Raw genomic sequence first — 25431 nt, forward strand, 5'->3', positions numbered from 1 at the left:
CAGGTGATAGGTACTGCATGTGGTAGGGGTGAGGAGCTTGTTCAGGTAGCTGGGTAGCTTGCCCAGAAAGTATTTGAGGGTGAGACAGGAAAGGTGAACTTTGCGCCTAGACTCTAGTGATGACCAATCTAGTTCTTTGAGCATTTCGCAGTGATGTGTGTTGTAGTTGCATTGGAGAACAAAACGACAAATTGAATTATAGAGGGTGTCAAGTTTGCTAAGGTGGGTTTGAGGAGCCGAGCCATAAACTATGTCTCCATAGTCAATAATTGGCATTAGCATCTGCTGTGCAATACGCTTTCTGACCAGGAGACTTAGGGAGGATTTGTTCCTGTAAAGTACCCCTAGTTTGGCATAGGTCTTGGTTGTCAGGGTATCAATGTGCATCCCGAATGTTAAGTGGGAGTCAAACCATAAGCCCAGGTATTTAAAACTAGTGACAGGTGTTAGGGTGGTTTTAGCGTTGGTTCTAATCAGGAGCTCAGTCACTAGAAGCTTTACAAATGTAGTCTTGGTACCAAATACCATTGTTACAGTCTTGTCAGTGTTTAAAAACAGTTTGTTTTGGGAAATCCAGTTTTCGAGTCTCAAAAAGTCAGACTGAAGTATGTGTTGAAGGTCAGAGAGGCTATGGCTGTGTGCATACAGGATTGTGTCATCTGCATACATGTGTATTGAGGCTTCCTTACAAGCTGTGGGAAGATCATTAATGAACACTGAGAAGAGTAGGGGCCCCAGAACAGAGCCTTGCGGGACACCACAGGTGATATCCAGGGGGTTGGAGTTAGAGCCTGAGATGGACACATGTTGGGATCTTCCTGATAGGTAGGACTGAAACCAGTTTAAAGCATGTTTCCCTATTCCAGAGCTCTGGAGTTTGTTAAGCAGGATAACATGATCAACTGTGTCAAAAGCCTTTGCAAAATCTCCTTCTAATATTATTGAGTGATATTTGAATTGCTATTAGATGAGAGTAAAATTATACAGTGATGTTGGAACTGTGTCATTTAATTTATGACGTTTATATACAGTGAGGAATATTTCAATCCAGTTTTTCAGCAGTCATTGATGTATATGCACATAACTTGAAGTCTATGGTGAGTAATTAGGTAAGCTTTGTCTTGTACCCCATTAACCACACAAAAGCAATTATAATAAGGCTTTTATTCATTTGTTATATGGACAATTCTCCTGACCCTGCTCAACCAGTGATTGCAACCCTGCTAAGCTAACTACATATAAGAAGTTACACCTATCCCTCACCATAGGATTGTTATATATAAATACCCTATGATCAAATAATAGTGAAGAATAAGGATTAAGTAACAGATTCTACTATTTGCACTTCTCCTCTATTGAGTTTTTATAGCATACACGTTACACGTTGTTCAATTGTTGATTTAGGAATTATTACTATATATGTGTATCATTATTTTAAAATTAAAGCACAATAAATGTTAAGTTTTAACAGCCTGGGAGTGCGCCGTAAATGTGCTTCTTGCTGGGGAAGGTCCTTATGATTTAGGGCCCTTTTCCCTTCTTTGAAAATACGATTTCATATCAGCACATAGGCAGCACCCAATATCTATCTTGATATTATAGGCTAAAATCATATTACATTATTACATAACTCAGTGAGCGTTATATCACACATGGTGTTTCACATAATTTGGTCCCCTCCATAATGAAAAGGCATCGGGATCCGTGGTTCCCTTGGCATAGGGGATGATATAGCTGGCACTGGAGACGCTGCCAGCAATGGCGGTGCAGGGGTTGAACCCACCTAGAATGTACTGCACCGACACACTTTATTCGAGCAAATACCCAGTATGTACCTGGCAGATACCTGGAATGCGCCGCTCCTCACCTCTGACAAGCCCCGTTGCGTTTGCCTTCCCAGCCTGGGTTCATGCCTGGCTGATGGGCGGCTGATCTGTTAAATGATAATGATTAGGATTTAATAGGCTGCAATGCTTCGCGTGTCTACCAGATGGCATAAATTCATGAATTGTAATGCAGTATATATATATATACTGTGCAGTATTGCAGCCAGCGGGAATAAAATGCTTCAATCCTTGCTGGAAAATAACCCAATGCACTCGGGCAGAAAACAGTCACAAACCTCAATACACCCGGGTATACCCGAATTCGTGGGACTAGCCGAGCTCGAATAAAGTGTGTCGCCAGTGTATCAAGATGGGTGATAATGTCCTGAAGCCAGATAGAAATGAGTGACAGTTGTCAGTTTTGCTGGATAAGGCGTGTCTCATGATCTCCATGTAGTTCCCCTAGGAGAGATAGGGCAAGCGCTACCTCAGCGGGGTCCATATGTGGCGGTGCTCATCTCAAATCAGGAGGCAGACCTGCAGGGCTGAGGTAGGTATGTCAAAAAACCGACCAGAGTCCTGGGACAGAGTCCTGTAAGAGTATTCATAGTTGGCATGGAAGCAGGGGTCAGAGCTGGCGGCAATGGTGCAGAGTCCAGGGGACAGGCAAAAGGTCAGGGCAGGCGGCAGTGGTGCAAAGTCCATGCAACAGTCAAAGGGTCAGGGCAAGCGGAAGGCAGTGAGGTCGGGTCACCATCCGGGGTCAGCATCAAGGAATCAAAACAGGTAATAGAAAGGGCGACAGCAATGTCCGACAGGAGCTGCAGAAACACAGAACTTTGCTCGGCGACTCCCTATGGTAACTGCAGCCTTATAAAGCAGGCTTCCAGTACCCAAAATGGCTACAGAGAGAAGAAAGGGCAGGAGAGACAGAAAACCTGGACCGAAGTGAAAACCCGGCACGGATCGAGCAGAATCCTTACATTATGGTAGTTTTCTGGACCTTTTTACTTGGTCAATTAAATGAAATGAGTAAAATGTTATAAAGCACTAAAATTCACATATCCATGATATTAGCATTAGATTGTTCTCTTGTCTAACTCGTAAAAAAAACAAGAAATAATTTTAAAGATTTAGAAACTAAAGTGAAAACAATATCAGACATTCAAGAGTATGAAACAACGACATCACGGAAAAAGAGAAAAACTCATTATGATAAATCTCATGACGGTACTTCTACAGAGCCTTTGAGCAGCAAGGACCAATTCTGAATTGAGAATTTCATTGTAGTTTTAGATAGACAGTTTAGACTGTACAAGAAAAACTACAGTAAATAGAAAAATTAGACTAAAAGTCCAAGGAAACAGTGCGACAGGATATTAGGAAGGACATATATCTCTCAATGTCAATAAAGATGTGTAACGTCCATGCTCACCACAAACCAGGACCGGACCACGGGGCTGAGGTGGGGATAGTGAAACACCAACCTTAGACCACGAAGCCAGGTATGGATTGCGTAGTCCGTAGTCGTGCGTAGCCAGATCAGGGTTGGAGAAGGCAGGGTAATCCGTAGGCAAGCTGGGGTCAAGGCAGACGGCACAGTACCGATGGTCATGGTCAGACGCTTTCTGTGCTTGTATCACTTGAAAATCAAGTAGAAAATTATGTCTTCTATTTGTTCTGGTGGCTGTTGTTGTTTTTTTTCTTTCTTTTTTTTTTAGAAATCATACTAGCAAAACAAAACTTTTCCTTATAATTGTCAAGAAGCTTCTTATCATGTGAACCACAGACTACATTCTAACCTTCCTGGAAGCCCTTTAGAACACCTCCCCTTTTGTTATATTTTTTGAAGAGGGAGTATCAGACAAAATTGAGGCAGCATTGAAAAAAGGAGATACAGTATGTAAGCATTAACAAACAGTCATTAAAGGTAAACATTGAAAAAATGAATATTTCTTACCCTGAGGTTTTTATGGGTAAGATATAAGTTACCCCCATTCCTAAATGTAGAGAGATTTACTGACAGATTACTGGCCAGATCTACTGTGTCCATGATGTCTGAGTGCGCATCCGCACTGTTGAAAGGAACTTCCAGCAATTTTTTTTCATGCGTGTCACTACCGGCACACTGAACTTGAGGAACCCTGATTCTGGGTGCCCAAAGTAGGCTTGTAGTATGCAGCCTACCGCATGGCATGTGCTTCCTTTGCGGTCCTAACCAGGATATTTGCTAGGGTGATGCATCCCACTGAATGGCTGTGATATCAGACCCCAGAGTTAAGGGGAAAAATGCACCTAATGGATAGTGCAGCTCCCCAGAACACCTTTAGACTGCGGCCATGGAGTGAGCGTGCCGACGCTCATGCGTGGTGATGTCACGTGCTCTGCTCAGCGATTTATGGCCAGCTAGTGCGCGCATGGGGGGGCATGTCGGGCGGCATGGCCATGATGTCAGGGAGCTGGTTCACCCTCATTGGGCGAGTCGCTCACGTGATGCGTCAGCGAGTGCGCAAATCAAATTTGCTTGCTCTACAAGCAGCTAAGCGCTGTGCATGTGTGGGCGCTCGCTCACGCTTTACACACACATTGCAGCAATGTATTTCATCGCGGCCAGTGCGAGCGGGAGCACCCTCTCAGCGCCACCCTTGATGAGGCCTTAGAAATTATGCTGGAGTCCCTGCTTGACTCTTATTGTATGGAGGAAAGCAGCCACAGAGACTGTAGCTGAGGAGAAGAATACACCACACCCTGCAGTAAACCCGCTCAGCGGGACAGGTAAAAAAGCTGTAAATGAGAAGGAGGAGGAGTCTTATATAGAGGAGCAAGAGGTTTTGTTTAGATTGCATTGTGCCCTGGAAAGAGCTCTCTTATCCTCCCTGACACTTAATATTTCAAACGCTTATATCTGATCAGAGCATCAGATTAAAAAAATAAAAACATTGAAAAGAGCAAGAAGCGATTTCATAAAGATTAAAAGTTCTTCCTGTGACTTAAGTAATAAGAAGATGACTGTTATGCAATTATTGAACTGCAAAGTGGAAATACTAAAGTGTAACTGAAAAATGTTTCAAGAAGTAGCCTGCGTTGTCAATAAAACATTCATACAGAAATAAAGTAGAAGCTAATTCATTAAGTCCTTATTTTGTAATCTCGGATACTGCTGATCCTGTGATAACACTGCACTGCAATGTATTGTATATAATGTATACCCTGTTCATTTATGTAACTGTATTTGTAACCAAGTATTATTTGTCATATTAACTATGCCCAGGACATACTTGAAAACGAGAGGTAACTCTCAATGTATTACTTCCTGGTAAAACATTTTATAAATAAATAAATCACAAGGAAAGCCCAATTGACTTTAATTGACATCCTTACGATACCGTCAGATCACTGGTATTGGAGCTTACAGAATAATGGCCTAAGTCTTTCAGTACTTAAAGGGATATGAGATATAACTGTACATTTTAGATATGTTTTTAATTTGAACCAAAAATAAAGGATACATGTGTTTTATTGGAGTAGCAACAATTATTGTCTGTCATGATGGTTCGTCTGCCTAAATTTACCAATAAAATGTCTCCTTCAGGAATATTGTCAATTTTAGCTAAAATAATGACATTTTATAAATATTTTACACTGCTTGTACGTAAAAACTTACACAAATCATATAATTTTGACCAGACTCTTAAAAATGGCATTAGGATTAAACAAAGTTGAAACCTATTGCAGAAAAGGCATTCCGCGTTTTTACTATAGAACTCTACTGGCATCTTGTGTTTTTTAATGTTAAATAACATGTACATATAATGTATGGTATTCTTTTGGAAATGATACATGATATTTACAGTTTATAGACTGTGAATTGGAGATCAAAAATAAAGAAAACATATGTTTTAGAAATTCTGGCCCTACAAAGTTCAAAACAATTGTAATATATATGTTAAAACATTTTGTCTAGAAATACTAGAAAAAATAATTGTTCAAAGAAAATCTAGTCATACATTTCAAGTTGGGAATACATTAACAATTACATTTGGAGCATCATTGCATTGATATCAATCTCCATGTGATAGGGCCTCGATCAGAACTACAGCAGATTAATGAATAGCCCCTATGTGAAGCATATTATGGGGCTCATGCAGAGTGCATAGATAAGGAAATAGCGCCATCTTCTGGTGAAAAAACTAGCCAGAAATCCTTAAACTCGGGAGAAAATGGCGCGATTTTTAAAGTGCCCTGAAAATGTTTCAGAGAACCTGAAACTCGCCATGCTAATATAGCGTGGTATTCCAGAAGCTCCGAATCGCTGGAACACGCCAATATGTGCATTAGTTTGGCGAGTTTCAAATAGCCAGGAAAGTTGGCAATTAGCAGTTTTTTGCCGAAATGAGTTAACGACGTTCTCTGCATAACACTTTCACTAACGGCAAATCTGTGGCTATTTTACAGCCATTTTAAACTTTTTTAACGTTCCTCTCTGCATAAGCCCCCAAGTTTGTACTGCTGCGGCAGCTTTTGTTTCAAAACTTCTCGGGGGTGTAGCGGTTGCATTTTCGAAGTTGCACGCGCTTCACCGCATTCATGCCGCATTCATGCCACAGTCGCGCCGCCCAGCACCCGGTTGATCCGCGGTTGATCTGTTAAATTATAATGGTTCAGATTTAATTGGGGGCAATTGTTCGCATATCCGCCAAGTGGCAGATATTCATGAATTGTAATAAATTCTAATGTGCTACAGTAATGTATCTACTTGCAGGTGTTTAAAAAAACCCACAGTGGTCCATTGTGAATTGACCTTGGTACTGAAGAAGCTACAATACTGTATCAATTTAGGTGTTTCATAATAAAAACTAAATGCACAGTGTCTTTTTTACATAACTGTACTTGATTTCTCCTGTCCTGCAATGAGTACACCACCGCAGTACATGTGCAAAAAGCCAGACGTACACTTATTTAATATGGTGCACAATTAATGCAGCAGATGATAATTTGGTCACAAATGGTCAAATTTATCAATATTTTATCGCAAATTATGACTTTTACAAATTTTCACCAGATGCTCGTGTGTGGAAGCATGCAATAAGGAAAATGTTATGTATCGATCCATGTTTTTTTCGTATTGCTCCTGCACCCGGAGTTAGAGGAGGGTATTGGTGTATTGCGCCAGATTTTCCAGTATCTTTGATCATGGAGACTTCAAAAGGCGAAAGGCATGGTAAAACCAACTAAGATTCGTCAGTCCCAGGCCAGCAATTGAACAGTACCAGCACTGGCTTACAATAACTGTCCGACCGTCAATGAAAACCTGGTGACCGACAACTGTTGCTATCTGTCCCCGCCTGGATACCTGCAGGCTGAGCAACATTTCACGTACAGATACCAGCAAGCTTGCATGTACCATAAAGATTTCCAACTTCATCAGTTCTCAACTACAAGTGTAGCAGGCCCGCTGTCACCTGTCAACTACGTGAATAATCAAGAATACGGGACTGGTGGCAGTGACTCGGCGCCAACCGATTGGCAAAGTCTATGGTGAGGGTACAGTACAGCTGTCGTATTTTATTCTTTTTTTTAAATATCAATACAATATGCACACAGTCAAGCGATTAGTTACTGCAGATCGGTCCGTTCTCCTGTAATCAATCGCTTTGCTTATGGTTATTTAGTTCTATTATTTTAGTCACAATTCGAGAAAATGTAGTCCAGCAATATCATTGGCTGAGCAGCTTCTACAGTAGATACTGAAAATTTGGTGGACAGCTAGGCGCATGTGGGTACTGTATGTCTAATTGCAAACCTTGTTGAAATTCATATGCATGTCATCACATTTAGGCAACTGCGTATATGTGAACAGGAGACGCCCCCTGAAAAAATTATTGTGGGGACTGACTGAGGGGACTGACTGTGGGAACTTCTTTAGGGGACTGACTAATTTTAACCAACCATTACAGTATGTGAAATGTTATAAAGAAAACACAGAAACCCAGCAAGCTCTTTTTGGGAACCCCTGAGCCCCCACAAAATATATATATGTATATGTGTCAAAATGGAGTGCTATTGAACGTGGCATATGTATACAACAGATGTCAGATAAGCCCAATGCTACATCCAACATGACAGAAATACACAGTAAAATACTTATATATTCTCTTGAAATAGGGTCATTTAGTTTAACCCTTTGGCCAAAGCGTTGTAAGCTTGCGAGCCACATTCTTTACAGGAGGTATGGGGTAGCTGTGGCTCAATAGCACTCCTTTTTGACACTTATATACATATATATATTGTGGGGCCTCTGGGGTTCCCAAAAAGAGCTTGCTGGGGTTTTGTGTTTTGTTAACCTATTCTCAGCTGTTTCAGCTGTTGAAGGTTAGTGGCTCCTCCTTTCCAGGTTTTAAACCCGCCCCTCCCCACTTCCCTAGTTTGCAAGTGCCTCATTCTGCTAGATATAGACCCACTGTGGCATTTCTCCCTCCTAATAGACGTAAATGAGAATTTTAATCCTAATAGAGGTATATTAGTATTTTATCTGGTAGTGTTAGGACTTGCGAATGGGTGTCTGCCTTGTCGTGGCTCGCAAGCTTACAACGCTTTGGCCAAAGGGTTAAACTAAATGACCCTATTTCAAGAGAATATAAGTATTTTACTGTGTATTTCTGTCATGTTGGATGTAGCATTGGGCTTCTCTGTCAAATGTTATAAAGTACTTACTGTATGTTTTAGAAAACACAAACATTTAAAAAAAAGGTTGCACAATGAAACAATTAAACAATTTAAAAAACATTCAACTTTGTTTTATTTTTTTGGAGTTAAAACATTATGGTATAAATTTTGAACAATAGAACAATCTATCAGCAGCAATAACGGAAAAGTATAACAAAGTACGGTACCAGTAATAATTTTATTTTTCCTCAGAAAATAAACTTTGTCATCAAGCGGAGGACGGAAATGGAGGGATTTCGATGGATAATATCACATTTTGTAACGTTGCTTGCGCATTGATGAATCTGATTTAAAAATCCAAATACTGAAGGTAACAATTTAGTGACAGTGCCATTTTTATTGATTAGGATAAAATAACTGTGAGCTTTATAGAAAACCTTAAACAGTACAGTATGCTGCTGTTTTCATACAGTATACAATACTTTTTTATAATAAACCCCCCCCAAAAAAGATTATCTTTTATGCTATACAGTATGTATTTATTCTACAGTATAGAGTATGTGTATTCTATACCTGTATGTATTGTTTTAATACTGTTTGATTTAATGCGCATGCCTACAGTACAGTATGTCTCATGGAACCTTGTTGAAACGCATATGCCTGTCATCACATTTATGCGCATGCGTGTATGTGAACAAGAGACACCATACATCCCCCCCCGAGCCATTCATGAAAATTCTTGTGTTTACTAACTAATCCTGCACACACTTCGACAGTAGCAGTTCCCCACCCCCCCCCCGAGCCATTCATGCAAATTCTTATAGCCTTTAGAAAGTGTTTAGAAATGTTTTAGAAACACTATATTTTTTTTAAAAAAGGTGACACAATGAAACAATTTAAAAGAATCAACATTTTTTTTATTTATTTGGAGTAAGTAAAAACATTTATTTATAACTTTTGAACAGACGAACAATCACGCAGTGAATTCGATCCCCACCAGTCTGTCCTTCCAGGGATGATCCCTTGTGTGCCTCAAAATGCCATTTATGGAGTCTCTCACGATTCTCATTAAATGATCGGTAATTGTAAAATAGCGCCACAATTCCTCCACAATAGTTCTTAAATTTTCAGCAAGAGCATTTTTGAAGCGACTCCCTTCGTAATTCACGTTGCGGGTCCACCCGCAGTACACCTCGTAACTTACGTGGTGTTTGAAGATCAGCAAAGTAGAGAGTGATGCAGCGCACCGCGATCCAAATGAAGAACAGGTCTGGCCAAAAATATCTAATCTTTATTGAAGTGTCATAAAATCAAGGGTTGCAAAGATTAGATATTTTTGGCCAGACCTGTTCTTCATTTGGATCGCGGTGCGCTGCATCACTCTCTACTTTGCTGGACTACATTCTCTACAGCAGCACGCGATGGAGGGGAGACTCTGGTGAAAGCAGTGGTACAGTGAGTACTCAGGGCCAACCCAATGAGGTGGAGGAGGCTGTCTTTGGACTACTTACCCCCACCTTCAGGGTATCTGGTGCCCCAACCTTTGAATACTCAAATGCATGCATTGATAATAATCAATATCCAGATTGTACTCCCCTCTTTCCTGTGTATAGGACACTATTGAGCACCTTACATCACCCTAAAATGGTGTTTGAAGATGTTCATGGCATATCTCTGGGCTATACCAGCACTTGCAACCCTATATTTCTCCCTGACTTGCTGGGGCAGGTCGCACAAGCTGATGTCGGGCACTGTTTCAATGCAAGCATCTGTGGGTGTGCTTCTGGGAGTGGGTGTGCTTGTGGCAGCAGGTGAGGGTAGGTGGTCTGGGAGGATGCGTTCCTCATGTCTTAGTCACCTTATCTGTGTTGTCATCTCCTGGCGTGGTCTTGACGGGGTTGTTATGTCATCCTCGTCAATGTCATACATGTACACATATTCTTCAGACGGAGGGGGTGCGCTTGGTTATGGAAGGGTGAAGGTCACATCCATGCCACCCTCCTGCTCCTGTGTCCAACATACAGGGGCAGGAACTCCAAGCAAATTACTGTAGTGCTGACGAGTATTCTAAAAAAACCTGGGGCAATCACCAACAAGACCCAGGTACATGCTGGGTACATGCTGGGTATATGCTTGGTACATGCTGCAACATTCCAGTGACATTTCAAACTGAATGGGACTTCCAGGGACCCCTGCTGTGTTAATCCAATGGGCCATTAGTATCTGCAGAAATGTCACTTAAATATTGCAGCATGTACCCAGCTGATACCTGAGTGATAGCCCCAGATTTGCCCCAGATTTTCCAAGGCAAGTTTAAGGCAAGTTTTAGAATACTCCTTGGCACACCTGTACTGTATGTATCCTCGCAATGTCAGTCTCTATCTTCACCATACGATTCTCCATCTGCCTATCCATATTTAGCATGGTCTCTAAAAGAAGATCTATCTTTACCACCATAGAGTTCTCAGGGATATAGACAAATAACCCATTCAGCATGCGGGCGAACAAGCTGGATCTTGTGCTATGAGTGCTGTGGACATTAGAGTGGATGGGTGCTTGAGCGGATGAGATAGGGGTTCCCCGCAGCAGAGCAGCGTCGTCGATGAGTGCAGGAGAAGGTGACCTGGGGGTTCCCTGGAGAGCAGCGTCGTAGATGAGTGCAGGAGAAGTTGACCTGGGGGTTCCCGGGATAGAAGTGTCGTCGATGAGTGCAGGAGAAGTTGACCTGGGGGTTCCTGTCATAGCAGCGTCATCGAAGAGTGCAGGAGAAGTTGACCTGGGGGTTCCCGGAAGAGCAGCGTCATCTATGGGTGGCTTCCATTGGTTTTGCGTTCTTTCTACATCAGTGAATTTCTTCTTGACATAATAAGGCCCAGGCTTCTTAGCCTTTGGAGTCGTCAGAATGTTTTCTTTTTTAGCCTTGGCCTTTTGCTTTGGCATTGGCTTGGAAAATGCTTCCGCCTTTCACTTTTTCGGCACGGCAGGCATGGCAGAAGAGAGTGGGTTCCTGCGTCCGTAGAATCAGGGTTGATCCATGGAAGCAGATGGCACAATGCAGTATCTGGACAAGGGCAAGTTCAGATACAGATCAGCGAGTGGTAGTCTATGCAATTTGAGTCACCTTTTATACACTATGTCCCTATTGTGATTGAGGCGCAGGTGTTAAAAGTGGGCATACTGTAATGTGTACTAAAACTTTTTCCGCGTGCATGGCAACGAGGTGAAGGTGTTAAAAGTGGGCATACTGTAATGTACTCACTTTTCAACAGTCATAATTAACACAAAACCCACCCTCCCTCAATGAACTACAGAATGCAAAGCAGCCATGACGAAGAAGATAAAGACTGAAAATTTGTATGACTGTTTTAATTATTATAAATTTGTATTATTCATGATTATTTGTATTTTTCATTCTTCCATGATTATCCATTTTCATGATGTCAATGTCAGGTAGCTGCTGAAGTGATGACAGGTGCTACCGTTACAAAGAAGATAAAGATAGAATTTGTATTAGAAAGTTTAAATTTGTATTATTCATTTTTTGTATTTTTCATCCTGATAAAATAAAAAATAAAATTCTTTAAATTCACAATCATCATTGAAACTTCCCCGCAACCCCCAAAGAAAAAGAAAGAATGGCAAAAATTGATAACTTATCAAAAACATGATTCGGATTAAGGGCCTCATGCAGTAAGCGGTGCAAAGTCACTTTTTGCCCGTTTTGCGCCAAAAATGCATACCACAATTCAGTAAGCCCCGAAAACTTGTCGAAAAGCAAAAAAAAACGCACCAAAACTTTTTTTTTCCGCCTTCGGCGCAGCGAAAAGGCACTTTCTAGTAGTGGCGAGTAGCTTTGCGCCGCTACTCGCTGCTCTAGAATTGAGATTTTCATGGCAATCCGTCTCGCCCCAAAAAGTTGGCAAGTTGCTGGGGAGAGGCTGCGGATGAGCGGCGGAACGGCACTTAGAAAAAATCTGGCCTTTTTCCTGCCTGGGATTGACGCCGGTGGTCTCCGGAGCTGATACCATTAATACCAGCATCGGAGCCCCCCGACATACATCCGAGGCATGAAAAATGCATTTAAAGCCCACTTCATTACCTTAGCGGCAGCTAAATACATTTGAAATACATGAAAAAAACATCAACATTAGCAAATCAATCATTTATTATCATTACATAGAATACAGGGGCAATAAAAGAGCATACAAAACAATGCATTTCCATCAAAAAAAGAAAGAAGAATACAGAATACAGATGAAGCCCCCTTTGACGAAATGGATTACAAATAGAAGACAGAAGACATACGTGGATTGTAAGGGTTTATTATTTTATGGTTACCTTTGGATTGGTTCGAGAGCTTCCGGTTCCCCTGGATTTAGGTGAGTGGGCATCTAATGGCAAGTAAACAAAAGAAAAGTTTATTATTTTAACTTTTAAAGGTTTTTTGGATTTTTTATTCATGTGTTTTTTTTTCCATTTAATGCCCCTGAATTGATCTATGTCCCTATGGATATACATGCATTCAGGGACACTGAATGGGTGTATTCTGTGTGATTTTTTTGATGGAAATGCATTGTTTTGTATGCTCTTTTATTGCCCATGTAAGTTAGTTTTATATATATGGATAGACATACAGGGATAATAAATTATTGATTTGCTAATGTTGATGTTTTTTTCATGTATTTCAAATGTATTTAGCTGCTTTATTTCTACATTGCTGTGTGTGTAATTTAATTTATATTTAGTTAAATGTCATTTTTTTTTTTTTTTCAACTTATTCTTTATTTGTTTTTTTGTTTTGTTAAGAAAAATGGGGAGTGGGATACAAAACACAAAAAGGGGAACATGTTACTTGCGAATCACATACAGTTGTATCAAGTGAATAACACATTCAATGGGGAGACAATAATGACATCACTGTTTTTACAGCGTTTAAAGTAGTGAATACAGAAAATTAACTCAAAAGACTTAAAAGGGGAAAAAGAAAAAGAAGGAAATGTCATTGCTTTTAGAATATTCATTTCTTTTGTTGTCATACCGGCTTAACCTCCATGCATTTGTAGAGTATCCGAAACTGGATACTGGATACCCTCCAGGCTCACCTCTGCATTTTATATAATTACGATTCCTATCACACCAGGGTTGTCTCAATAGTGAAGCTCTTGTTACTTATTGTTATATATATTTTTTTTTTTATTATTAATTTCCCTAGCTAGTGTGTTTTTACCCCACCTATTTTTTGGTTTTCAGGACTGGAGAGTAGCTCTTGAAAGATATCTATTTCCTATATAGGTTCTCCACGGTTCCCAGACGTCTATGTATTTCTGTACTGTGTCGTTTTGTATCCCCGTCAGTTTTTCTATAAGACAGATCCTCCATAATCTCGCTTTTACAGCGTGTATGGCCTGCTGCTGTTCCTGTTTCCAGTCTTTGGCTATTTCGCATCTGGCAGCTGTATATATGTGTGTCAGGAGTTTGTCGTCAGTTTTTTCTATGCTTTCAATTGGTCTGCATAGCAGTACCTTCCAGGGGTCTAGGGGGAAGTCATACCCAAGAATTGTCTGTGCCATATCATGTGTGGCTCTCCATAGCTTTGTTACCTTTGGGCACGTCCACCACATATGTATAAATGATCCCTGCTGGCCACACCCCCTTGTACACACTGGGGACATGTTTCTAAAAAATTTGGACAATCGTAGTGGGGTGTAGTACCATTGGTGGAGCATTTTATATGCATTTTCTTTTATTAAAACACATGTGGAGCTCTTTGCTATTCCTTCAAATATGTTATCCCACTGCTCTTGATCTAGTTCTCCCAGCTCTTCCTCCCACCTCGCCCTCCATTTGGGCTTTATCTCCAATTCCTGTTTACCTTCTGCAAGTATGCTGTATACTTTAGAGATTAGGCCCTTTTTGTCCTCCCCCATGAGGCACAAATCCTCAAATGTTGTGAAGTCGCTATACGGACCTGTCTTCTGTATGTGGTCCCTCAATTGAAGATACCTAAAAAAGGCCGAATCAGGGAGGCCATAGTCTCTCTTTACTACCTCAAACGTCTTAATAGCATTGTTTGCCCATAGATCTTTTACCCTTATGATATCTGCCTTGCACCATTCTTTAAACGCTGTTGGTTCCGTGCCCGGGATAAAGCTAATATTGTCAAATAGTGGTGTCAACTGAGATTTGTTGGTGGATAGCCCATGTTTAAGTTTCAATGAATCCCACATGGCTAGCGAGTGTGTGATAGATTCCAGGGGCACCATCAGTGCTGGTCTTTCTTTCTTTGTTAACCACAGTATCATTTCTATGGATGACCCAGATATCCCATCGGACTCAATTTCCACCCACTTTTTCTTCCGTTTATGTGCATGCCAGTGAACCAGTTGGCTTACATGCGCCGCTTGATAATATTGCCACAAGTGTGGCAAAGCTAGCCCTCCTGACTGTTTGGATCTATATAATGTGGGCAGTTTTATTCTCGCTTTTTTGTTATTCCATATGAATTTTGTGATAGCTTTCTGCAGCTTATGAATGTCCCTGGCTCTGACCTGTACTGAAAGTGTGTGGAAAAGGTACAATATTCTTGGCAATAAGTTCATTTTGATGGCAGTTATTCTACCCAACCATGATATATGATATCTGGACCATTCTTCTAATTCTTTTTTCAGCGTTTTTATTAGTGATGGGTAGTTGGTCTCGTATATAGTGTCGGGTGTGTTAGTCAACCATATTCCCAAGTACTTTATAGCCTGTTTCTTCCACGCGAAATCAAAGTTTATTTTTATTAGCTTTAGTTGTTCCTGAGGGAGATTTATATTTAGGGCTTCGGATTTTTCGTTGTTTATTTTAAACCCCGATAGTTTCTGGAACTCTGACAAGTTACTAAATAAGTTTGGGAGCGAGGTGAAGGGTTTTGAAATGGTTAACAATATGTCATCGGCAAACAATGCTAGTTTGTATTCTTTTTGTTTGACCTTAATCCCCCCGATATCTGGGTTCGCCCTGATTTGGGCTGCTAACGGTTCTATCGCCAATGCAAACAATAGGGGTGACAGGGGGCAGCCTTGTCTTGTGCCATTCCTTATGTTGATTTTCTCAGTCTGCATATTAATATAGGATACTTTAGCTGTGGGTTCTCCATATAGCGATGTAACAGCATTCATAAATTTGCCTTTTACCCCGAATGCTCGAAGTGTCTCAAACATATATCCCCAATCAATACGATCAAAAGCCTTTTCGGCGTCTAGAGATAGTAGCATCGAAGGCGTTTTATCGAGTTTGGCTATCTGGATTAAGTCAATTGTTCTTCGTGTATTATCCCCGGCCTGGCGACCTCGTATGAGTCCAGCCTGATCTGCGTCTATCAGTTGCGGAAGATACGTATTCAATCTTGTGGCTAATATTTTGGAAAATATTTTGAGATCGTTATTGATCAAGGATATCGGTCTGTAGCTTTTGCATTGGGTGGGGTCTTTTCCCTCTTTATGTATTAATATTATTTTTGATTCCAGCATCGTTTGAGGAAACTGCTCTCCCTCAAGAGCTTTGTTAAATATCTTTAGTAATTGGGGAGCTAATATGTGGGCCAATTTTTTATAGTAAATATTGGATAGACCATCTGGTCCCGGGGCCATGGAGTTCTTCAACCCCGTTATTGTTTCTAAAACCTCTGTCGACGTAATTGGCTGGGATAGTGTTGTTATATCCTGTTCTGTGAGTTTAGGCAAATTTATTTTTCTGAGAAAAGCTCTCTGATTTTTCTTGGTGGTGTTCCCTTTATCTACTTTATCTCCATTGTATAGCTCTTTGTAATATGTGGTGAATTCATTAGCTATTGTCTGTGGGTTTGTTGTGCACACCCCATCTTTTCTTCTAATGCTATGTATTCTAGATTGCATTCTATCCTTCCTCAATCTTGTGGCCAGCATTGTGTCAGCCTTATTGGCCTTCTCGTAGAATTTTTGTTTTGTCCATGCTATGGCCTTTTCAGCTTTATCAGTAAGTAGTAAATTTAGTTTCCCTCTGAGGTCCCGCAATTCGGTCTCCATGGCTATGCTATGATTTACTTTATGTGCCTCCTCTAGGGTCTTTATCTTTTCTTGCAGGCTTGTTGTTTGTTTCTGTCTCTCCCTCTTTCTATGCGATGCGACGCTGATAAGTTTTCCTCTCACCACTGCCTTATGGGCCTCCCAAAGGATATAGGGTGAGTTCACGCTACCTTCGTTTATTCGGAAGTAATTGGAGGCCTCGTTACTGATCTCAACTATGACTTCTGGCATCTTTAATAGAGACTCGTTTAGTCTCCATGTCCCTTTACTTGGTTTCTTATGTATGTCGTCAATGTGCACTTCAACTGGACCATGATCTGACCAAGTAATAGGGTGAATTGTAGCCTTTGTAATCTTTGGGATCAGTAAGGAATCTACAAATATGTAGTCTATCCTTGTGTATACTTTGTGGGGGGCTGAATAGAAAGAGAAGTCCCTTTTCTGCGGATTCATCTCCTTCCATGCATCCCTTAAATCAAACTCTTTAAGTCCCTCTCTTAGGGTTTTTTTCTCCCCCTTTCGGGCAGCCATTGTCTTAGCTAGGGCAGGTTTAGATCTGTCTTGTTTTTCATTTAAGGCTATATTAAAATCTCCCGCCATGACCAGGCGGCCCCGGGAGGTTGTGCCCAGCAGTCGAAACAATTTTGTGAAAAATATTCTCTTATTTTCATTTGGTGCGTACACAGTAACTAGGGTTATTTGTGTATCTTCTATGCTCCCCGTGATTATTAGGTACCGTCCTTCTGGGTCCCTTCTTACCCTGTCTACCTTAAATGGAGAGTTCCTTGCTAGGAGTATGGCCACCCCTCTTTTCTTTTCGTCCTTTGCCGAAGCTGTGTATATCTGGGGGTATAATTTGTCCCAATACGTGGGGGTGGAGCCAGCAGTGAAGTGCGTTTCTTGTAGGAATATTATGTCCCCTGATAGTCTTTTATATTCTGTCATGGCTAGCTTCCTTTTTACTACATTGTTCAATCCCTTGGTGTTATGCGATATTAGTGTTAGTGTCATTTGTTTTTACCTGGGTGTCAGGTCTTCTTCTCTAGTGGATTCATTTTCTGGTTTCCCTTGAGGGTCGGCCTGGAGGGTATCCCTGCACCTCGTACAGTAATGACAACATTCAAACATGTAAACATCAAAAATAAAACAACATATATAGGATAATCCAGGTGACTAACATAGCCTGGATTTGTGTGTTCACTGGACGTGAACGAACTTTCTCTGCGGTTGCGCAGTAGCGCTAATCCCACACCCATAACCTTGGGTGTGTAATGGCCGTACTGCGGCCCCAGGCGGCGGGCCCGCTCAACAAATCAACTTTTTTTTTTTTTTATCAGTTAACATTTCTATCCCGTTTTGTTTATTTTTTATTGAATATAGTAGACCTTCCTTGCCAGGTGTGTACCTCTATACCTTTGTGACCAGCTTTATATCGAGCAAGCATGATTCAACAGCCGGGTTCATACATTTCCCCTACTATTTATTTAGTTAGTCTACTATTTATTTAGTTAAATGTCTTAAATGTTTAAATTTAAATGTTAAATGATAGTTTATTTAGTTACTATCTATTTAGTTAAATGTCATTTTTATTGCTCTTTGCGGGAGTATATTTCAGGGTCTTGCTTTTGAATAATGACTTATTTCTGGTAGTTAGATTTGTATGATGGTGGTTACTTTTAAGTAGAATTATTTTCTCATTGGTTTGTATTTAGGAATTGAATAGTGAATTGTATCATTGATTTGTATTGTATTGTAATTGATTTAGGAAATGGATTGATTGATGGTAAATATATTTATGTTTACTTCTTAGTTTCTATTTGATTTTGTGGCTGGCATTGTATATTGTTCATAGTGTTTTTTATTTTGAAATTGATTTTGCATAGTGTTACATGATGCACAGATTAATTGCATCATGTACACACTCAATGCAATTGTGTGACATTTGATATACATTTGTCTAGCAGCTGGTTTGTTTGTAAGATGCAATGTGGTGATTTTCAGATTAAAATTTCATGTTTTTATTTATGCATGTTTTATGTGTTTCATAATGGGCAAATAATCTATTATCCATATCTGGATAATAGTTATTTTGCACATTACTATACTGTTTTTGTTGGGGGGAGGGGGGGGTATTATTGAAAAGTATTTATGTGCTGTTTAATTTTTTTTGGGAGGGAACAGAATTGGTACTGCAGGCCTGCGGGGAACACCCGAGGGTCACCGCCGGCCTATAGTATCATTGCTGTGCATCCCAAAAATGTAATATATGTACTGGGGGTATAGGGGTTGTTGGGGGCACAGGGGGTGTATGTTGTTTATTGCAATGTTTATTGGGGACAATTGTCCCCAATAAACATGCTATTATGCCTTAACCCCTTCATTGAATTAGCGGATATCCGCTATGGTAATGAAGCAGCATTAATGTATTTTAATAATATTGTGTGGGAGCAGGGTGTCTCCTGAGCTGAACCGCATTAATTTGTGGCTCAGGGACCCCCTGCTTCCCGAGTTGCAGGCCCCGGTTTGGGGCATCGGTGCCAGTGTCGCCGCCATCTTTATAGCGGGCACGTCGCGTATGGGACGCTATAAAGATGGTGGCGACACTGGCACCCGATGACACATACTGGGGCCTGTAACTCGGGAAGCAGGGGGTCTCTGATCCTCAAATCAATGCGGTTCAGCTCAGGGGACCCCCTGCACACAGTACACTATAATTAAAAATACATTCATGCTGCTTCGTTACCATAGCAGATTGCCGCAAAGGTAAGGAATGATTGTTTATTGATATGGGTGTTTTATTCATAGTGTAGATGTGCAGAGGGTCTCCGGAGCTGAACCGCTTTGGTTTTAGGTCCGGGGACCCCTGCTTCAAGAGATACAGGCCCCTTTATGGGGTGCCGGTATCCCTCTGCTTTGTTTACATTCTGCGGTCACGTGATCAGGACATTTAAATGCAGAGGGATACCGGCACCTCATAACGTGGCCTGTATCTCGGGAAGCAGGGGTCCCTGGACGTGAAACCAATGCGGTTCATCTCCGGAGACGCCCTGCACATGTACACTATGAATAAAATTGTATTTAAAATATTTTTTAATGTTGCCGATGTTTGCGCCAAGAGAGTGGCGGATCTCTCTCTACTGCAGACACATCTCGGCAGAGGACAGCTTCTCGGTAGCTTCTCGCCAGGCAGACTGTCTCACCACCGGTTACTCACCATGTTTGGTAATGTTGCTCTCGCTGTGATTCGCCAGGAATTCGGCCCTTCCTGTATACAGCGAGGGCAACACGCCAAAAACATGGCGAATTCAAACCCCTGGCGAAAGCAATTTTCCGCCACTTAGTGCATGACCCCCTATGTCTTTTTCTTTTTCTTTTAACTTTAATTAAATTCACTTTGAATGTGTGGGGGGGATTCTTCAAGAAGGGGTGGGTTTGTATTTGAAGTGGTTAAGGGTGGGCTACACTAGTTGCCAGAATGGCTTATCAGATTAACATATTAAATTTGGGAATGTGTGGATAAACATTTCTATTCACGTTGTAAGGCCCTTAAACTTGTGTAGCCATGTGTAAAATGGTTTACATCTCTTTTTCATGCTGGCAGTAAGCCTGGTAAGTATGCAGGGTTGCCAGCAACAATCATGGAGGTTTGCCCTCAAACCCTGGTGAGGTGTCATATGTAACAAAGGAAGTGACAACATGCTTCCACTGTTAGTGACACAAAGGTGTGTCTGTTTCTGGAGTCTATATAAGACACAGAACTGCCAAAAGTTAGGAGTTCTGTTCTAGTTCTAGTGGTGTTAACAAGAAGTGTCTGCAGCAGATAAAGGCTGTCAGAGTCAAGTGCAAGCTAACTACACACTGTGACCAGGGACCTGGCACAGATGGTGATCTCCCTCAGGGGAGAGGTGGACCAACTCTATTAAGACAGGAGGAACCTTTGGAAGGGGGGTAACTCAACAAGATTAGAGGCTAAGCACGACCGCGATGAGGGGCAGTCTGCCTATGGAGATGCCAATAAAGATGCCCTGGTTCCAAAGATCCCTTCTGTGTGAGAGTGAAGTTATTCCACAGAAGGATGCACCTGAGAGGAGTTCCCCATCAGATACTTCCCCTGCAGCCGCAGAGATCCTGATGTGGTGGAGGCGCTGTAACCGAATGTGAGTAGGACTCCAAGCACACTACCTCAGACGCCTGTCATGGTGATATTCCCCATACCAACCAAGCGGGAGACTCAGGAGTCCTGTTGCCAGCAGGTGCACCACACATCACACAGACATGTAATGGGGCCAGTAGACCACAGGGGCCAATGTGAGATTGGGTGGGGGCCCGTAAAACCGTTACACTTGAAATGCTCTTGTTACCAGTATGTGCGTGGATGAGTAATTCGAGAAGGGATTATCACATGTGCACATGCGTTACCATAAACAAAGCCTCAAAGATTTTAATGAATAGCTTCGGGGTTTGGGGGTGGATGGAGGAATCATTCTCGCCAATACAAATAAATACAAATGAATAGTTTGGGAGAGGTGTCGATAAGAAGTAGAAATATGTGTTTCAATAAGGTTCCAAAGAGAAATACACATATGCGCAGAAATGTGAGAACACACTCGGGAAAATTAAACTATTAAACTGAGCCAGAAATCCACCCATTACAAATGAATGGTTTGGGAGAGGTGTTGATAAGAAGTAGAAATCGACCAGGTTGGGTTTGTCTCGGGCCGCCAAGCCTCGGATAATACCCGCAAAATAATACATTTAGTAGATCATATTAACCTCACAAACACCAAGGCGGTTCTTCTGAGTTTAGATGCAGAGAAGGCGTTTGACAGAATCGATTGGCTATTCCTTGATAAAACTATGCAGAAATTTGGCTTCAGAGACCCGTTTCTCGAGGGGGTCCGGGCACTCTACCAAAATCCTTCTGCGGTGATCAAACTCCCGGGAGGTACAGCAAAGAAGTTTGAAATTAAAAATGGTACAAGACAGGGGTGCCCCCTGTCCCCGCTCCTCTTCGCACTGACGATCGAGCCCCTAGCGGCCAAAATCCGCGATAGCGCAAATATTCAGGGCGTACCAATTGGCGAAACAAATTATAAAATCTCGCTATTTGCCAATGATATTATTCTAAACCTAACTCACCCTCAGACATCCCTTCCCAATCTCCATAAAGAATGGTTAGATTTCAGCAAAATTTCAGACTATAAAATTTATAACGATAAATCTGAAGCCCTAAACCTAAATGTGCCAGAGTCAGAAGCTAAACTGCTTAAATTAAACTTCAACTACAGATGGAGATCCTTCTACATTAAATATTTGGGAGTGAATGTATCAGGAAACTACCACTCACTATATCGATACAATTACCCGACCTTGTTCGGAAAAATTAAAAAAATTCTAGATAAATGGGAAGGTTATCAGATCTCATGGATCGGGAGGATGATCTCGGTAAAAATGAATATACTCCCTAGATTGCTATACAGTGGCAGCCGCCTTTAGCCTCCTGCGGCCGTTTCCCCGCGATTTTTAAAATCGCGGGCAGATGCGGCATGTTTTCGGACGTTTTAGGCGCCGCGGGTGTTTTCATTGTTTAGCGCTATTAGCGCTGTGCCAATGAATACAGCTGAATGCGGCTGAAGTGCGTGACAAACGGAAAACATCCCCAAATTTTTTCGGGGATCTTGGAGAATAAAAGGGGCCGCAACAGTACTTCTTCCAGACACTCCCGATCCATGTTCCTGGCTCTGAACTAAAAAACATCCAGAACAGTTTGTTTAATTTTATTTGGAAGGGCAGAAGACCCAGGGTCGCTAGGTCAGTCCTTCTGTCACCGAGGGGGAGAGGAGGCCTGGGGGTACCAGATATCTTAAAATATTACTAAGCTGCCCAACTGAGACAAGCCGTAGTGTGGAACGCAGATCCAGACCATTACTGTTGGATAGATATCGAATGCCACTATGCCAAAACGCCTTCTTTGCCTGCCTCCCTGCTTTTGGAGTATGGATAGAGGAGATAGATCGACACACAAATTTGAGCTCAGTGCGATGAGGCACATTTGGGAAGTCTGGTTGAAATGCAAAACCAAGTTCAAACTCTCGTCCCCATGTTCACAGCTTACTCCGATCCATAACAACCCTAGGTTTCCCCCAGGGTGTGAACCAAAACAGTTTGAACAATTTAGATTAAGGGGGATCAGGGTGATCACTGACCTACTGAGCGGTGGAAGGCTGCTGAGCTTTCAAGATCTACGCACCAAATATGAGGCCCCAGAACTTGGCCCATTTAAGTATCTCCAAATTCGGCACTTTCTTCAAAAGATGTCCCAAAATTTGAGTTCCCCCCTCTCACAAACTTTGAGATGTTGTGCCAGACTGACACCCATCAAAAAGGTTTAATTTCTAAAATATATGCTGGAATGGAGATAACAGCGGGCCCCTCCACGCATGACTATATGTTCAAGTGGGCGGTGGAATTGAATATAGATATAGACAGAGAAGACTGGGAAGATATTTGGGACTCCGCTTCAGGAACTTCCATTTGTACCACAACGAAAGAGAATATTTATAAAATCATGTTTCACTGGTATCTTACACTGGCGACACACTTTATTCGAGCTCGGCTAGTCCCACGAATTCGGGTATACCCGGGTGTATTGAGGTTTGTGACTGTTTTCTGCCCGAGTGCATTGGGTTATTTCCAGGCAGGGATTGAAGCATTTTATTCCTGCTGGCTGCAATACTGCACAGTATATATATACTGCGTTACAATTCATGAATTTATGCCATCTGGTAGACACGCGAAGCATTGCAGCCTATTAAATCCTAATCATTATAATTTAACAGATCAGCCGCCCGTCAGCCAGGCATGAACCCAGGCTGGGAAGGCAAACGCAACGGGGCTTGTCAGAGGTGAGGAGCGGCGCATTCCAGGTATCTGCCAGGTACATACTGGGTATTTGCTCGAATAAAGTGTGTCGGTGCAGTACCCCAGTAAGATTAAAGCAAATTTACCTCCTGGCCTCAAATTTATGCTGGAGAGGCTGTGGACAGAGAGGCGACATGGCCCACATTTGGTGGACATGCCCAAAAATGCAGAATTTTTGGCTCACAATACAAATTTTAATTCAAGAGGTAACCGGCCTCACTATCCCAACTGAGCCACTGACCTACCTACTGGGCAGGCCAATAGAGGAAATTGACCACCCAGTTAGGAAATTAATCTCCTTCATTCTTACAGCGGCAAGGTGCGCTGTGGCGTTCTCCTGGAAAAAACGTCACTCACCCCCCCCTCCAAGCAGATGGTTAAGAGAAGAGTGGATGAAGTGATGTTAATGGAGAGACTAACAACATTCCTCAAGCGCAAAACTGAGGAACATTGTAAGGTCTGGGAACACTGGATGGGTCATTGATCCAGTCCGGGAACACGCATAAATGGTCGTCGAGCAGAGAATGTTGTTGTCTATACTAATAGATGGCTCGCAGCAAGTTGGGGAAGGGAAATACACCTCCCTCTGCCTCCCCCCCCCCTCCTATTTCCCTCTCTTTTTCAGACCTCACCATTGCTAGGCCACTATGTGGCCCAGAGTTCATGCCTCTCTTGGCGATACCCTTTCCTATCCTAAATTCAGAAAAAAACATTTTGTATTAGGATGCTATGACTTGTTATATGCCTGCAATCCTGATTATTCCCTAATAAAAATGTTTGAAAAAAAAAAGAAGTAGAAATACTTTAGCCTTGTGTGTCTGCGGGGGGGGGGGGAAGAGGGAGAGCGCTCTATGCTGGATTATCAGTTCAAAGAAATATTGATACAATACTCCATCTTGTGTCACAATACAATATAGAAGGCCTTACATTCACTTCCATTACAGCAGGCAGGGAATAGCCAGCAAATGGGGGTTAAGAAGGCTTGGACAGGGCAAAGACAGCAGTGCATTGCAAACAATTTTAATGTAACGCCTGTATGCACGTAGACCTGGCCAGTCCCCAGTACTGAGGTGGGTAAGGGTATAACACGCACCCACAGCAGTGAGGGCGTGCCGGAGTGTGGTAGTTGCGTTGCCGGTCCTGGTGAGTAAAGGTTAACGTTATACTTGCTGAGTCCGGGGCGCCAGAGGTCGGAAGGTATTGTCCAAGAGCCAGAGTCCAGGGATTGGAGAGAGCAGCGTAGTGATGTCCAAAAACAAGAGTTCAAGGGCAGGAGAAGGCAGCATAGTCAAAGTCCAAAGCAGAGTTCAAGTTCAAACCAAGGGAATCCAAACAGGGGCAGGGACAGTAACCAGAGCTGAAACAGATAAGGGAGCTGGGCATAGACATTGCACATACAGGAGCTACAGGAAAGCTATGCAGAGCAAGGAAAGAGAGGACAGACTGGGGTTATAAAGGAGGAAGGACAAATAGCAGGAAGGGGTGGAGCAGGGGTTTGACTGGGAGCTTGCAGAGATAGGTGTGAGAGAGCAGGGGAGAAGACAGGGAGGTAATCTAGGGTAATGGCCTGCAAGCTCCGGGGGGCGGAGTCAGTACCTGGGAAGTATTGGTAAGTAGAGCGGGTGCGCGCGCCCTCTGTAACACAGTCGCGCACGCGCGACGCGCGAGTATCAGAGCGTGGAGGAAGTATCGCGGAGGAGATACTCGGCTGGTGAGTATGAGAGGGGGAAGGAGTGGCGGAACCAGGTAGGGAGATGGAGGTATGCCGAGGGGCGTGAGTCCCCTGATGGGAGACCGGGGAACGCGCGCACACAGTGAGGGGACCGCGCATGCGCGTATAGCGCAAAGGGGAGCGTGACCGCGCCGCGAGGGAATGAGGCAGAGACCGGGAAGGCAAGGAAAGGAGAGGGTTAGCCGAAGGAACCAAGGTGACGGGGACACGCTGGGAAGAGCGAGTCCCCCGATCCGTT

The sequence above is a fragment of the Ascaphus truei genome, chromosome 3 (assembly GCF_040206685.1).
Source record: "Ascaphus truei isolate aAscTru1 chromosome 3, aAscTru1.hap1, whole genome shotgun sequence".
NCBI lineage: Eukaryota > Metazoa > Chordata > Amphibia > Anura > Ascaphidae > Ascaphus > Ascaphus truei.